Raw genomic sequence first — 14,103 nt, 5'->3', positions numbered from 1 at the left:
GAGCTGTCAGTCCCTGGAGAAAAGCTATTCCACAGGCTCAGGGTTTACAGACAACACCCTCCCTCCTGTTCCAGGCTTGCAGGCTGTCATGAACACTTTGAAGGCCCCCAGAGCCACTCCTGGGCAAATGAACTGCCCTAGTCACAGACTTGCGAGGTTTCTGCCTCCCTCCAAACATCCATTTTCTCTTCTCCAGACCCTTGGGCTCATTAGTAGGGTGACCGTATGTGCCAGTTTACCTGGGAAAACCCCCGTTTACATCTATACTGTCCTAGTGTAAGTGTGCCAGCTCAAAAGAATCCTGGTTTGTATGATAAGCTCTAGGCCTCCCCACCTAGAACTTACCATGGAGTCAGTCATAGCCGTGCTTCGAGTTAAGTCTGCCCTCTGGTGCTTAGGGATGCGCATTACACATGCTCCAGGCACAGATGGCCCTGGAAGACGCCCCCAGGGGCCCCAAGCTTGTGGGGTAACGTCTGAGGTTGACTGCAGGGGTATGAAGGACAGGTGGGAGGAGAGGAGGTGCTGGCTTGGGGAATGGAGCGAGGGCCTGCTCCCTCGGAAAGCCCGTGATCACCAACAGGCAGCCCCGAGAAGGCAGAGCGCAGGCACAAAGGCAGGCCGTGGAGGACACAAACAGCCGGGACGGCGTGCGCCAGGTCCACGTAGGCGTACATTATTGTTTATTCACTCAGCCAACCCCGAATGAAGTATCCGGGACCAGCTGCCGGGGATATGCCGCCTTGTGTGAGTTACACTCCGGTTGGTAGGCACAGTAAGCCAGAGCTGTGCGGGGCTCACCGGGTCGCACTCCAAAACTGCCTCACAAAGTTCTCACAAAACCCATTCCATTAATTTTCACACGAGAGTGAAAAGCATTCAACCCAACCTCCTGGCCCGGGTGTTGGAAAGGAATGAACCCTCACGGGTTTGATCGGGGAGCGGGGCTCTGGGCGATGAGGCGGGCCGGGGTGGGGGTGCGGGCGGCGCAGGGATGGCGCCGGAGCGCGGGACTCCTTTCCAGGGAAGTTTCGTTGCCAGGGAAGCCCAGCCTGGCAACTCCTTCAGGGAGCTCCACGTTTTGCGATCTCTGAACGTCCAAATGCTGGGAAATAGTAATAATTTCTCAGTAAATGGGTAAATGAAAAGCCCCACGACCCCAAAGCGTCAACTAAACTGTCCTCTGCCACCTGTGAACATTAGGAGGCAAAGGGGCAAACAGCAGGGCCTGGTCTGGCTGCCAGGACGTGCGGAGGCCTCACTGCTGGCCGTTTGCTCCACCACAGGTGGAGGGCAGCTGGCCACGCAGGGTGCGCTGCGGCTCAGCGCCCAGGGCCGCGTGTTTGTTCTGACCCTGAACCCCTGGCACGCACAGCCGGTCCCTGCGCTCAGCTAGACAGAGCGGAGCCCATTCGGAGATGCCCCAGTGGAGAGCAGAGCTTAATGAGAGACGACATCTCAGGAAGACAAAGATCCACTGGAAGGGGTTCACACGGAAATGACAATGAGCCTCTGTCGAATTTAAAACGCTGTGAGCTCGCAGAGCTGACTGGTGAGTGGAGGAGATTCCAAGACCAAGCGTGTTCCCTGGGGTGGTGACCCTTCTCCTGGTGGATACTCAGATCAGGAATTTGCACAACTGGGTCTACTTGTTTCCTTCAGGGTTTGAGGATCCCTCTGAGCCATCCCACTTCTCTTCCCTGGCAGTGACCTGTCCAGCCACTCGCTTGGTGGAGATCAGGGCTGCCTAAAATGACCACAGGCATCTTCTGACCCTTCCTCTCTGTCCCCTTGACCTCACTGCGCTTCTCCACCAGGTCCGCGCTTCCCCCAACCCGTGCCTCTCTCCCTCCTTCCTCCCTGCCCATCACCCTCAACCCCTGTCCCACATCCCTTCTCTCATCCCATGCTTCTCTCAACTCTGCTATTACCAAGTTACTTCCTCTATTTTAACCCCACACTTGAGTTTTTTACTATTTAAAAAGTATTGTTCATTGGAGAATTTTGGAAAACACAAAAGGGAAGGAAAAAATATCTATAATCCATTATCATAAGACAACCACTTTTAAATTAATAGTTCTTTTAATGCCTAAATTCGTGTGTGTGTGCATGTGTTTACAATATACATCTTCATAAAATTGGTAGCAAGTTGCATTTGAGCACCCCCTCAGTATCCCCCTGCTTTTCCAAACACCCTCTGAGGACCTCCATCCAAACTGGGCCTTATCATTAAAAAAAATAGCTGCTAATTTAGTTCTATCCCCATGTTCTCACCTATTTTTTCTTTATCTCTTGTCATTTGACAAGATCTCAAAGCTTTCCTAATCTAAAACTCCTTTTTAGTCCTGACCCTCCCAAGCCTTTGATGAGCTTTTGTTGGCCTCCTGGAGCTCCTCACCCCACCCTGACTGGTGCCCTAAAGTTAACACCCTGCTCGGAATCCCTGTAGCCCTGCAGAGGGCCTCATTGTCAGCCTCCCCCATGTGCTTGACTTCTGGATGGCTGAGGCAGATCTAATACACCCCGTGTCTGGATGGATGATCAATCTGTGTGCTCTGTCTCTGGCCTTTCCTACACCCTCTGCAGCCCTGCACTGACTACATGTGCACCCCTCCCCAGCATGCTCCTCCTTGGCCCCATTTTGGCGCTCACATCTCTGGGTCTCACTCCCAAGTCACATCTCTAGCCAGGGACTCAACCTGAGGCCTGGAGAATTTCCATGTCTGCCGAACATCTCTCTTTGGATGTGGGGCCACTTTGTCCATTCCTGTCAACAACTCTGATATCAAATTCAAGGACTCCCTCTTCCTCCAGGCCCCTTGGTGGGTAAAATTGCATTATCTCCAGAATCTCTCTCCTGGCCTTAGTTCATCTCCATATCAATAGGTGTTTACACAGGGCGGGTGAAAAGGCAAGCAGGCTCTGACAGGAGAGGTTTGTTGGTGTCCCAGCCAAAAATGGGAGAGAAATGGGGAGCAAGAGTGGCAGCCGGAGAAACGGGTGATGGGGAGTAGACGGAAGGAGCCAGGATTCTTGGCTCCTTCTCCCATCTAGTTTTTACCTCAACTGATTTCGGTTTCAGTGGTTTGTGTTTTATTTGCTCCAGCCTGGGAACACATTTCCCCCCGAGTTACACCCTCTTTATTCTTTCTGTACTTCTGTTTGAGGCTAAGTGGCCACGACATATCTGACTGACTCCTGTGCCCTCTTGTTTTCTACCACCAACTGAGAAGAGCACCTTGCTGTGGGTCCCTCCATCCACAGCCCCTTGCCAGCCCCTTGGCCACTGCCTGAGCTCAGGTCCTCATCCTCTCTCTTCTGGTCAGTTTATCTGCTGCCTTCCTGCTGGCCTTCTCCCTGCCCTCTCCCCGCTCCAGGTCAGCCCATCCTCCTAAGGGTACTAAACTGGCTCCTGAACGGCCTCCTTGAAGGCCCTCTGATGCTCTCACTTGGCAGTAGTTCCTCACTGACTCCACACCAGCTACCTCCTCTTCAGCTCATCTTGTAAAGATGCTTCATGTCTTAGCTCCAACCTTGTCTTCTAGTCCTAACAGCCGCTGCACCCCAGCCAAAGACCCCATTCCGCCAGGGCACCTTCCTGCGGAATGAGCATGCCTTGTGGCCGGCTTTCCCCACGTCCTTGTTTACCTCATTCCTTTCACTCGGACTTGCTGTCCTGCAGGAACCAGATTAAATCTTAACGTCTTCCACAAAATCATTCCTCATTCTTAAAAAAAGAAAGTGACCCTTTCTCCTGCGGAATCCCTATGTCACTTACATGAATATCCTTTAACATCCTGATGTAGGTTTTCCAGTACAGAGTGTTGTCCTGAGATGGAGGAGGGGAAACTGGGATCTGTTGGTCTCCGTGCCCTCCGGGTAGGTACCCACACACTGCCTTACTAACAGCTAACACTCATTGCGCATTTACAGGAGAAAACGTGTTGCCTGCATCCACTCATTTAATTTTCACAGCCTAGAAGGCAAACTGGTACTTTGGAGATTTCTGGGTAGGAGGGCCTTAAGGGCTGCCATCTGATATGGAAGAGGGGTATGTGAACGCCAAGTAAACATGCTGTTTTTCCATAGATTCCATACTTATGCAGGCAGCTGTGGAGGGGGTGCAAATGGCAGTTACGGAAGATGGGGAAAAGCTTCCCCAAGACACCATTTGAGGGTGCCAACCGATAAGGTAAGTGTTACTATTATCTCCACTGCATGAAGGAGGAAACAGAGGCTTTTAAAGAGGCTGGGTGATTTGGTCAAGGCCACACAGCTGACTCAGGAAGGAACCTGTCCTCATGACAATGAAGCCCATACTTTAGGCATCATTATGGCAGCTCAGCTTGTCTGACCCAAATGTTCCCTTTGGGGGTGGGATTTTGATTTTTACAAGGTTGGTTTTCCCAAATCAATTAGCACGATGCTTTCCATGTAATTGGAACCCAAGGAATATTGTTTGAATGGATGAGTAAATGAATACTGAATGAATCCAAAAGGTGAAGCCATAACAGCCTTTTTCTTTCTGTACTCAGATGCTATCCCCGGAAAACCCAGTTATCTCATTGTATCTACAAAGTCCTTGTCCCTTGGGTATGGAGTCTGCGTTTGCATGAACATACATTGGTGCAAATGTGTGTGATTGCTTTGACTCCCCTGGCCAATGTTAAGCCTACCTAGATAAAGTACTGTAATATAATGGTAGCCATAGCTACTAGACCCAGGAAGCCAGCATTATTTCAAAGGTTACTAAGTGACTACTTGTTTAGCGGTTAAAATTCTGTAACTGTATGATTACACCTTCAAACACAATTTTGGCCAACCCTGTCTTGTGTAGTTAAATACTGAATTTGATCTTTTATAACAACACTGGGCAGGATGTGTGCTAAAGAGTACTATGTGTCTGGGATACAATAAAACCCTGGAATATTGTTAGGGGCTGAACGGTGCCCCTTTCCCCATCCTCCATTCACATGTTGAAGTCCTAAGTCCTAGTACCTCAGAATGTGACTATGTTTGGAAATAGTGCCTTTGAAGAGGTAATTAGGGTAAAATGAGGTTATATGAGTGGACCCTCATCTATTACAACTGGTGTCCTTAGAAAAGGTGAGGACTCAGGGACAGGTAGCATCTGCAAGCCCAGGGGAGAGGCCTCAGAAGAAGCCACCTTGCCAACACCTTGACCTTGGACTTTCAGTCTCCAGACCTGTGGGAATACTCATGTCTGTTGTTTAGGCCATGCTGATCGTGTATTTTGTTTTGGCAGTTCTAGCAAACTGATAACACATGTTAAGGTGTTGATGTAGGAAAGGGCCTTGTCCAGTCCCTCCACTTAGTTTTTTTCATTTTACCCATTCACTCATCCCTCACCTATCCAATAGCATTTTTCTTGACGATCTCCTCACCCTCACAGGATGACTATTTAATTTCAGGCAGCTTTGAAAAATAGAAAGCACTGCAGATTGAGTAGAATCTTTGTCCCAATCAATCCTGGACAGCACTGCACATGTGATCTAACTAATGCAGAACAGAGAACCGGCATGATTTATTTGCAGGCTGGGTTCCTGGGAGGCAGACTCTGAAGTGCTGTTTTGGTTGCTGGATGTTTATGAAGCAGTGTCCCGGAGTTCAGCCCCTGTGGGAGAGGGGACCAAAGCAGGAGTGGGCAGAGGGACATGCTTGGCCGACCCACAGGCACCTGCAGGCTGGGATGCTCTCCAGGGATGTCCTGATTTGGGCTGAGATGGCCAGGTCTTCATACCCTGGCTTTGATCCATCACTGTGTGTGGGAAGCTCTGAGGAGAGGGTGGTCCTGGAGAGGCAACGCTTGGAAGCTAAGACAGTTCTGGAAGCCTACAACCAGCATGCAGCAGAGCAAGATCTCAGTCAAGGCCTGGTTTTGGAATCTCCCATTTGAGGAAAAACAATGAGCTTGTCACAGAGTTTATTTATGAAATAAACCTTTAGAGCTATCTTGAGTGACTGTGCCTAGGAATCCTCGTTCCCATGGAACTAGCTGAGTCACCGAGTAATCTCACCATGTCCACAAACCCAGCTGTTGAGGCAGCAAGTCTTTCCTCCAGTGTACAATCCTGGCTTTATAAAGTTAAGTTTTTATTAATGCAGCCTAAATCACGTCATTGGCATATGGAGTCATGTATCATTATTGGCTTTTGATGGCTGTCCTTTTAATGCCTAATTCTTTTTCACACATGCAGATCTCCACCTAAGCATAAGTCCTAGAAGCCAAAGCAGTTGTAAGACTTACTTTCTTGGAATAAAAATTATAATTTTCTTTATAAAATTTATAACCTGCACATGTATCTCCCCTTTTCTCATCAAACTCCCCCAAACTAAAACTTCAATTGTACACCAATATTATTGGCAATGACTTAGGGCCTTTAAATGTGGGCAGCAGTAGACAATTTTTTTTTTGATTCGAGATTTCCATTTCAAGGGGAAATAAATTCTACTCACTGAACGGGATTAGGAACAATTTTCTTGCAATATCAGGAGTCTCATGAACATCTAAGTTAGTGTCATTTTTTTCAATTAATGTGCCTTCTTATACAGTGTGCAGGATGGGAGGGGTGATTCCCACCTGCCTCTCTCCACCCTGTACTTTGTACTCTAAACACACAGAGAATTAAAAACAAAACAGAAACAGCCCTGTTAAATTTAAACTCTAAAGATTGTCCTACCTTGCCCTGCTCTCCTCTCTCTGCTCTCCTCTCTCCTCTAAACAACAGGAACCTAGTGACAGAGACCTGCAGGCCCAACTTTCCAGGCAGGGATGTACCGTCCAGCTAGAGGATGCAGTGAATCCACGTGGGCTTTGATGACATCATTCTTTGTCTGAAGCCTTGATTGGTGAGTAGTGGGAAGCTTGTCTCTGGCCTGGGCAGGGCAGGGGGGAAGGGCATGGTGGTGCAAGCCTTGATTGGTGGAGAGGAGGGGAGTCAGGCTCTGATTGGCTGGGAGTTCTCCAGGCAGCCAGGTGCATCTCTGTGCCTCTGGATGAGAATTCTCCTTCCTCTTCCAAGCATCCTCTCTCCGACTCCCCATACCTCCAGCATGGGGTCCACCTTGGACGCGGTCTGGGTGCCGGTTCCTCCCCATCCCAGAGGCGCACTGCAGGACCCTCTCCTGCCCTGTTCCTTCACTCAAGGAGGACTGGCTACGAGACGCCAGGCCTGCACCTGCTCAAGGATGAAGGCCCAGCTTGCCCCCAGAGATCAGCCACAACTGCCCAAGGCGACTCAGTGACCACAGGAAAGATGACGAGCATTAAAATGGCATGTCAATAAATCTGGTGGCAACATATTAGAAAATACGAAAAATAACACACATTCTTCCTCATCATAGGTGGTCTCCAGATTTTAGAAACACTGCTGAGGAAGACAAAAGAGTCTCCAGTGCCTGGCTTCTCACTGGTTTAACGGACGTTTGGACAATGCAGCAGGAATTGTTGCAGGCAGGCTCTGTAGCCTCTCCAGCCACCAGCTCCAGTCCCTCCTCCTCCAGCAGGCCACGTGCTTGCAAGGGGTCTCCCGTTCAGACTGGTACAAAACATTCCTCCTTGTAATTTTGTGAGGCAAGAGCTTAAGAAGGGCATCCAGGAATTTAAGATGGGGGTTCTCTGTTGCTAAAATTTCCTGAGGCTTCTGATTGTCCCGATTAGTCCTTACTTGAATAAGAAAAAACACTTCATTTTTACCATATTATCCCACCAAAAAGTCCTATTGAGTAGTAAGTTAAGGAGGGAAGGACAAGGGCCCAAATCTGGCAACCCCAGAACTCACACGGTGGCTGGCTGTGCATTCCACTCCTGCAGCTAAGACAGCACTCAGCTAGGGAGGCCACGGGAAGGTTGCTGTGGAAGCTTCCCTGGAGAAGTGCCTCTGGGCTCTGGCGAAGGGCAACCCAGGCAAAGGCCGTGGCCACGTGTGCAACTTCTGGAGGGAGGCTTTTGCAGACAGGTGTGTTTCTCATCCCCCAAGACCCTGCCCCCTCTCAGGCCTGCATTTGGTGAGTTTTGTTGTTTCACCATTTCAGCGTTTCCCTTGAGCAGTGTTATTTAAATTATTGATCCCAACTCAGTAGTAGCTAGTTAGATGGGAACAAAAATGTATCCACACACACTCATCAATATACATAATTTCTAAAGTTCTGTTATCTTTTATTGCCTTTCCTGCTCTTCTTTCATGCTTTTTCCTGACAAATCCAGGATGTTTTGCAGATGTGCAGGCACACACAGCATTTCCTGCGTCCTGTATTAAAATCTGCAGTGGCCAAGCAGCTCTGGGGAGGGTTCTTTCCAGGACACACAGAAGCTCACTCTGCACAAGGAGCCTGGCATCTGCGCACACAGGCTGTGGCTCTGCAGGGACAGGCTGCCCTGACCCTTCTCTTCCTGCCCTTTCACCAGTTTATCACTCTGCACAGAAGGGAAGATGGCTTTGGCCACAGCTAACACTAATGCACTTCTATTTATGAGTAATCATTTTTAATAGAAAATGGGGTTTGCTGTCCTGAAGACGTCAGACAGAAAGACTACAGCTGTCATCCTGAGAAGCTGGTCTCACTTTTGAGAACAAATAGAGTAGAAAATCCTTCTTGAGCTGTGAACAAAAAGGCAGAGGGGCTAATGGTTGCTGGTGAAAAGCAGGAGCAATCGAAAGCTAAGCCTAGGAATACATCAAATGAAAAATTTATCTTTTTTCACGAAAGGAGGAAAAGAATAATTTAATTTTGGCGAGGTGCAGCGAGCAATCTTTTATCTGGAACAAGGCCTGAATGAAAACCAGATGACCTAAGAGCTAAAATAAAGTGGGTATTATAGGTCATGTCGCATGTTTGTGGTATTAGCTGGTGCTAACTGAAAACTGGGAGTACATCCAATGTGGACGGTGGAGTGAGATGGACACTAGGGCACACAGCATGCAGATCGGCATTTGGGATATTTTTCACTTCAGGTGAGGTACTATGTTAATTTTCTGCATTACATTCTAAGCTCTAAAGGCTCACTTTTGCAAAACACTACCAGCTTAAATTCTACAGACCCAGAGTTTTGAGTAGCACAAATGCCATCAAATTCTGGCCCCATTCTGCCCTTTGCAGATTTACTGATCTCACAGCTGTGCTAATGCCAGGCCTTTGGCTTACAGACCCAGACATTACAATGCTTAGCAAATCCAGAAAGGGGAGCGGAGCTGAGAGCTGCTCCCAGAGCTCCTTGTGTGCAATCAACCCCTTCTACCTCTCACTCTGATGAACCCCTCCCTCTGGTCCTGTATCTGTACCCACTTGAGCATTGATAGGACTGCCACGTGCAGCAAGAAAAATATGGGATGCCCAATTTGAATTTGAGATAAACAAGTACTTTTTTAGTATAAGTGTGTCTCATGCACTAACTGGGCATACTGTATTTACCTGTCATCCCTAGGCACTGAGTGGGGACGTCAGGGAAGCCCTCTGCCTTGCTGTTAGGACCTCCCAAGTCACTCACACAAGCAATGGAAGGGTTACACACCAACCGCCCCAGTCCTGTGGCTTGCAGATGTGGAGAAACTGCCTCTGCTGTCTTTTCTGTATGTAAGACCCAGAGGAATGGTGAACCAGGCACAACAGTATAACAGAAGAGCAGTAGGAGGAGGATGTAGTGGCAAATCCAGAGAAATACCTTATTTCCAACTTCTTGTTTAGAAGTAGAAAATCCTTGTTTAGCTGTGAACAAAAAGGTAGAGGGGCTAATGGTTGCTGGTGAAAAGCAGGAGCAATCAAAAGCTAAGCCTAGGAATACAGCGACTTACTGAGAAGGAACCGCACTGGCAGTCTCTTCCTCGGAAGGGGCTTTGGGCACAAAGCACAAAGGGATCCTGACCTTAAGGAAGTCATGAAAACTCCCTGGATCCCAGCTTCATTTCTGAAACAACTAAATTAGTGTCCATACTGGCTAGTAGCTCTAAGAGAACATGGATTTAAACAGCCAGGCAATAATTACACACAAGATCTGCTATGTAGCTGGCCTCTTGATTTGTAGGAAATAAATCCTTTCCCAGGCCACCTCCTGTAATCAAGGATAATCCCCCAGTGCCAGGCCGCCCGGAACTCTGTTTGGGACATAGGTCTTGGTGTCTCTTAAGGGTCAGACTTTCCAGCTCCATTCTAGAGGCTCTGCTGTTTGTGGGACTCCATGCTTAGCTATCTCCTGGTGTCCCCTGGACATTTCCTCCTTCCTACTGCTAGGATTGGGTGCAGACTCTGCCCAAAATGCAAATGATCTGAGAGAGGGCTTGCTTGAGCAGATACTATTTACTAAAATTCCCAATTCTACATTGTTTTGGAGACTCAGACCTCTCCAAAGAACCTGTTCTTGTCCAGGTCACTTTCCTCCCTCATGTTCAGGTTCAAGGAGTGCATCAGGTGAGGCTTAGGCAACTTACCGAGAAGGAACCACATGTGGCAGTCTCTTCCTCAGGAGGGGCTTTGGGCACAAAGCACAAAGGGAGCTTCGAAGTCTATGGTGTTTTCCACCTCTTACCTCTATGTACAGGTTCAAAGAGCCCCCATGCAACTAATCTGATGATTGCATTTACCCACCAAGTTGTCTTTTCTCAGTGATGGAAAGTAGAATGCTTTTGGATATTCAAAAAATTGGAGAATTTTAATGTTTGAAGTACTCTTAGAAATTACATAGATGAGGAAACTGAAGTCCAGAGAGGCTGAACAGCTAGTTAATGTGGTCTCATTCACCACTGAGATTCCAACTCTAAGGACTTGCCTCCTTTGTTGGCTCTTATGTACCTCCTAACTTTCCCATATCCTTGGTCTCTTCTCCAAGATTGACCAAATTACTATTCCTGTTCCAGTAACTTAGTTTTTTCAATCAAGAAAAAAATGAAATGGAAAAACAAAAAAGCAGATTGCCTATATTTACAGCCACTTTGGGACGAAGTTCCTATCTAGAACAGAAGCTTAGCCAAGCCTATATTTACAGCCACTTTGGGACGAAGTTCCTATCTAGAACAGAAGCTTAGCCAAGTACTTTTTTCTTCTTTGTTTAATTTGTATGATCTTGTCAACCCCCAATCTTGTACTTGGAAAAATAAGAACCAGCCTTTTATGGGCTGTTGTCATTCCCTTGAATGATGTGAGCTTCTCTGCTCCCTAAGTGCCTATCTCCTTCCTGACCCTTGATCTAAAGCAATTAAGAAAGGCAATAAAATCACAAAACTTCACTTTTGATCAATGCATTCCAGCCAGAGGGAGACTGGGTTGTTCTTACAGAATATCTATAATTAGATTGGTTTTGGAATTTGAACTGTTATATTGAATAAAGTATAGTTTTAAATCATCATCTCAGTATGTCAGAAGGAACTAGAGGGATGTAAAAGCTTTGCACAGAATTAGGAGTGAAATCAAGGCATTCTGAACTAGCGACCTTATTACAAGACTTTACTAAGAAACAATAACAGAGGCATAAGGCATTATGAAAGACACTAGACCTTTGCCCCTCATAATACCTTGATGATGTCATGTAGCTACAAACTGAACATTTTTTTCTTCTTGTGGTATAATTTATGTACATAACTGCATCTATGTAATGTGTATAACTTAATGCATTTTGAAAGACGTATACACCCATGAAATTATGACCTCAGTCAAGATATATAACATTTCTATCAATCCCAAAAGTTGTTGTGATCTTTGAAGTCCAACATCCTGCCATCCTTTGCCCTTCAAGGAACCCCTGATCTGTTACTGTCATACAGATTATTTTGCACTTTCTAAAATTTTATAAAAATGGACACATATGATACATACTCTCTTGTTGCTGGTTTCTTTCATTCAGAATAATTACTTTGAGATTCATCCATGTCACTGTGTATCCATCAGTTTGTTCTTTTCCATTGCTGAATAGTATTCTATTGGATTAGTGATGGAAATTGGGGTTCTTCCACATTTGGGCTATTACAGATAAAGTTCTATGAACATTTGTGGAAAAGTTTTTGTGTGGACACATTTTCATTTCTCTTAAGAAACCAGGTTTGGAATTGCTGGGTCACGCAGTAGATGTGTACTTTATAAGAAACTGCTAAGTTTCTTATATAAAATTATATTCCTGCTAGTCATATAATTCGGTTGTTCCATATCCTCACCAACACTTGGTGTGTCAATCTTTTGGTGTGTAACATAAGATTTGCCATTTTAGTGATCTTTAAGCATACAATTCAGTGGCATTAAGTATAGTCACAATGTTGTGCAACCGTCACCACTTTTTCAAAACTTTTTCATCACCCTAAAGAGAAACACTGTAAAAATTAACAACTCTCCATTTCCCCCTTCCCTCAGCCCCTGGTGACCATTGTTCTACTTTCTGTCTCTTTGAATTTGCCTATTACAGATATTTCATAAAAATGTAGTCACACATTATCTGTTCTTTTGTGCCTGGATTATTTCATATAGCACAATGTTTTCAAGGTTCATCCACGTTGTAGTATGTATATGTATTCCATTCATCGTATTATGGTTTTGATACTAAATTTTCCTAATGATCAATTATGTTAAGCATCTTTTCATGTGCTTATTGGCCACTTGTGTATTTTTTGGAGAAATGTGTATTTAAGTCCTTTGCCCATTTCTTCATTGGGTTTTTATTTTTTGTTGAATTGTAGATGTTACTTATATATTCTGGATACTAAGCCCTTATTAGATACTTGATTTGCAAATATTTTCTCCCACTCTGTGGGCTGTCTTTTCATTTTATTGGTAATTTCCTTTGATGCACAAATTTTTAAGTTTTGGTGAAGTCCAATTTATCTTTTCCTTTGTTGCTTGTGCTTTTGGTGCTATATCAAAGACTCCATTGCCAACCATAATCATTAAGATTTACCCTTATATTTTCTTCTAAGAGTTTTATGGTCTAGCTCATATTTAGGTCATTGATTAATTTTGCATTAATTTTTGTATACGGTATGAGTTAGGGGTCTAATTTCATTCTTTTGCATGTGGAAATCCAGTTGTCCCAGAACCATCTGTTGCAGAGAATATTCTTTCCTTATTGAATGGACCTGATATCCTCATCAAAAAATAACTGGCCAAAGATGAGTATTTCTGGATTCTCAATTCTACTCCACTGGTCTATATCTATCATTATGCCAAGATTACACTATTTTGATTCATGTGGCTTTGTAATAATAACCTTTGAAATTGGGAAATATTTGAGTCTTCTAATTTTGTCATTTCTTTTTTTAAGACCATTTTGGCTATTTGGGTCCCCTTGCAAAGCAATATAAATTTGGTAACTGGATTTTCCATTTCTGGAAAATAAAAAAAAAAGACTGGATTTTTATAGGGATTGCATTGAATTCGTGGATCATCTTGGGTAGTATTGGCAACAATACTGTCTTCCTATCCATGAACATAGGAAAACTTTCCATTTTTCTTGATATTAATTTCTTTCAGCAATACTTTGTAGTTTTCAGTGTCCTAGTCTTCTCCTCCTTGGTTAAATTTAGGTATTTTATTATTTCAGATTCTATTGTAAATCAAATTGCTTTAATTTCCTTTTTGGAATGTTAATTTCTGGTGTTAAGAAACACAACTGATTTTTGTGTGTTCATCTTGTACCCTGAAACTTGTTTTAATTCATTTATTTGCTCTAGTAGGTTTTTTGTGGGTCTCTGGGATAATACATATATGTAGTCATCTGCAAACAGAGAGTGTTACTTCTTTTTTATTTAGGATGCCTTTTTTTTTTTTGGTCTGATTCTGGCTAGAACTTCTGGTACTGTGTTGAATAGCAATGCTTAAAGTAGCATCCTTGTTTTGTTCCTGACCTTCAGGGAAGAGCTTTCAGTCTTTCACCTTACTCACTGTGGGTTTATCCTTCTTCATGTTAACTAGATGCCCTTTTATCATCTTAAGTTCCCTTCTATTTCTGAAAAGTTGGAGGGTTTTTACCATGAAAGAATGTTGGATTTTGTCAAATGCCTTTTCTGCATCAATTTATATAATCAGGTCATTTTCTCCCTCTTACTCTGTTAATGGGATGTACTACATTGATTTTCTCATGCTGAACCACCATTGCATTCCTGGGGG

At 45.0% G+C, this 14,103-nt stretch overlaps 1 protein-coding gene across 1 annotated transcript in view; it reads right to left on the bottom strand.

The window, feature by feature from the left end:
- Window positions 1–3,079: 3,079 nt before the first annotated feature.
- CNST (consortin, connexin sorting protein) overlaps window positions 3,080–14,103 on the bottom strand; it is a 141,828-nt gene continuing 130,804 nt past the window's right edge. Inside the window, exon 12 of the mRNA XM_036918392.2 lies at window positions 3,080–9,726. The gene's annotated coding sequence lies outside the window, so the exon portion shown is untranslated. The remainder of the gene's footprint in view (window positions 9,727–14,103) is intronic.

The sequence above is a fragment of the Manis pentadactyla genome, chromosome 9 (assembly GCF_030020395.1).
Source record: "Manis pentadactyla isolate mManPen7 chromosome 9, mManPen7.hap1, whole genome shotgun sequence".
Lineage (NCBI taxonomy): Eukaryota > Metazoa > Chordata > Mammalia > Pholidota > Manidae > Manis > Manis pentadactyla.
This window is presented reverse-complemented; position numbering and strand designations above follow the sequence as displayed.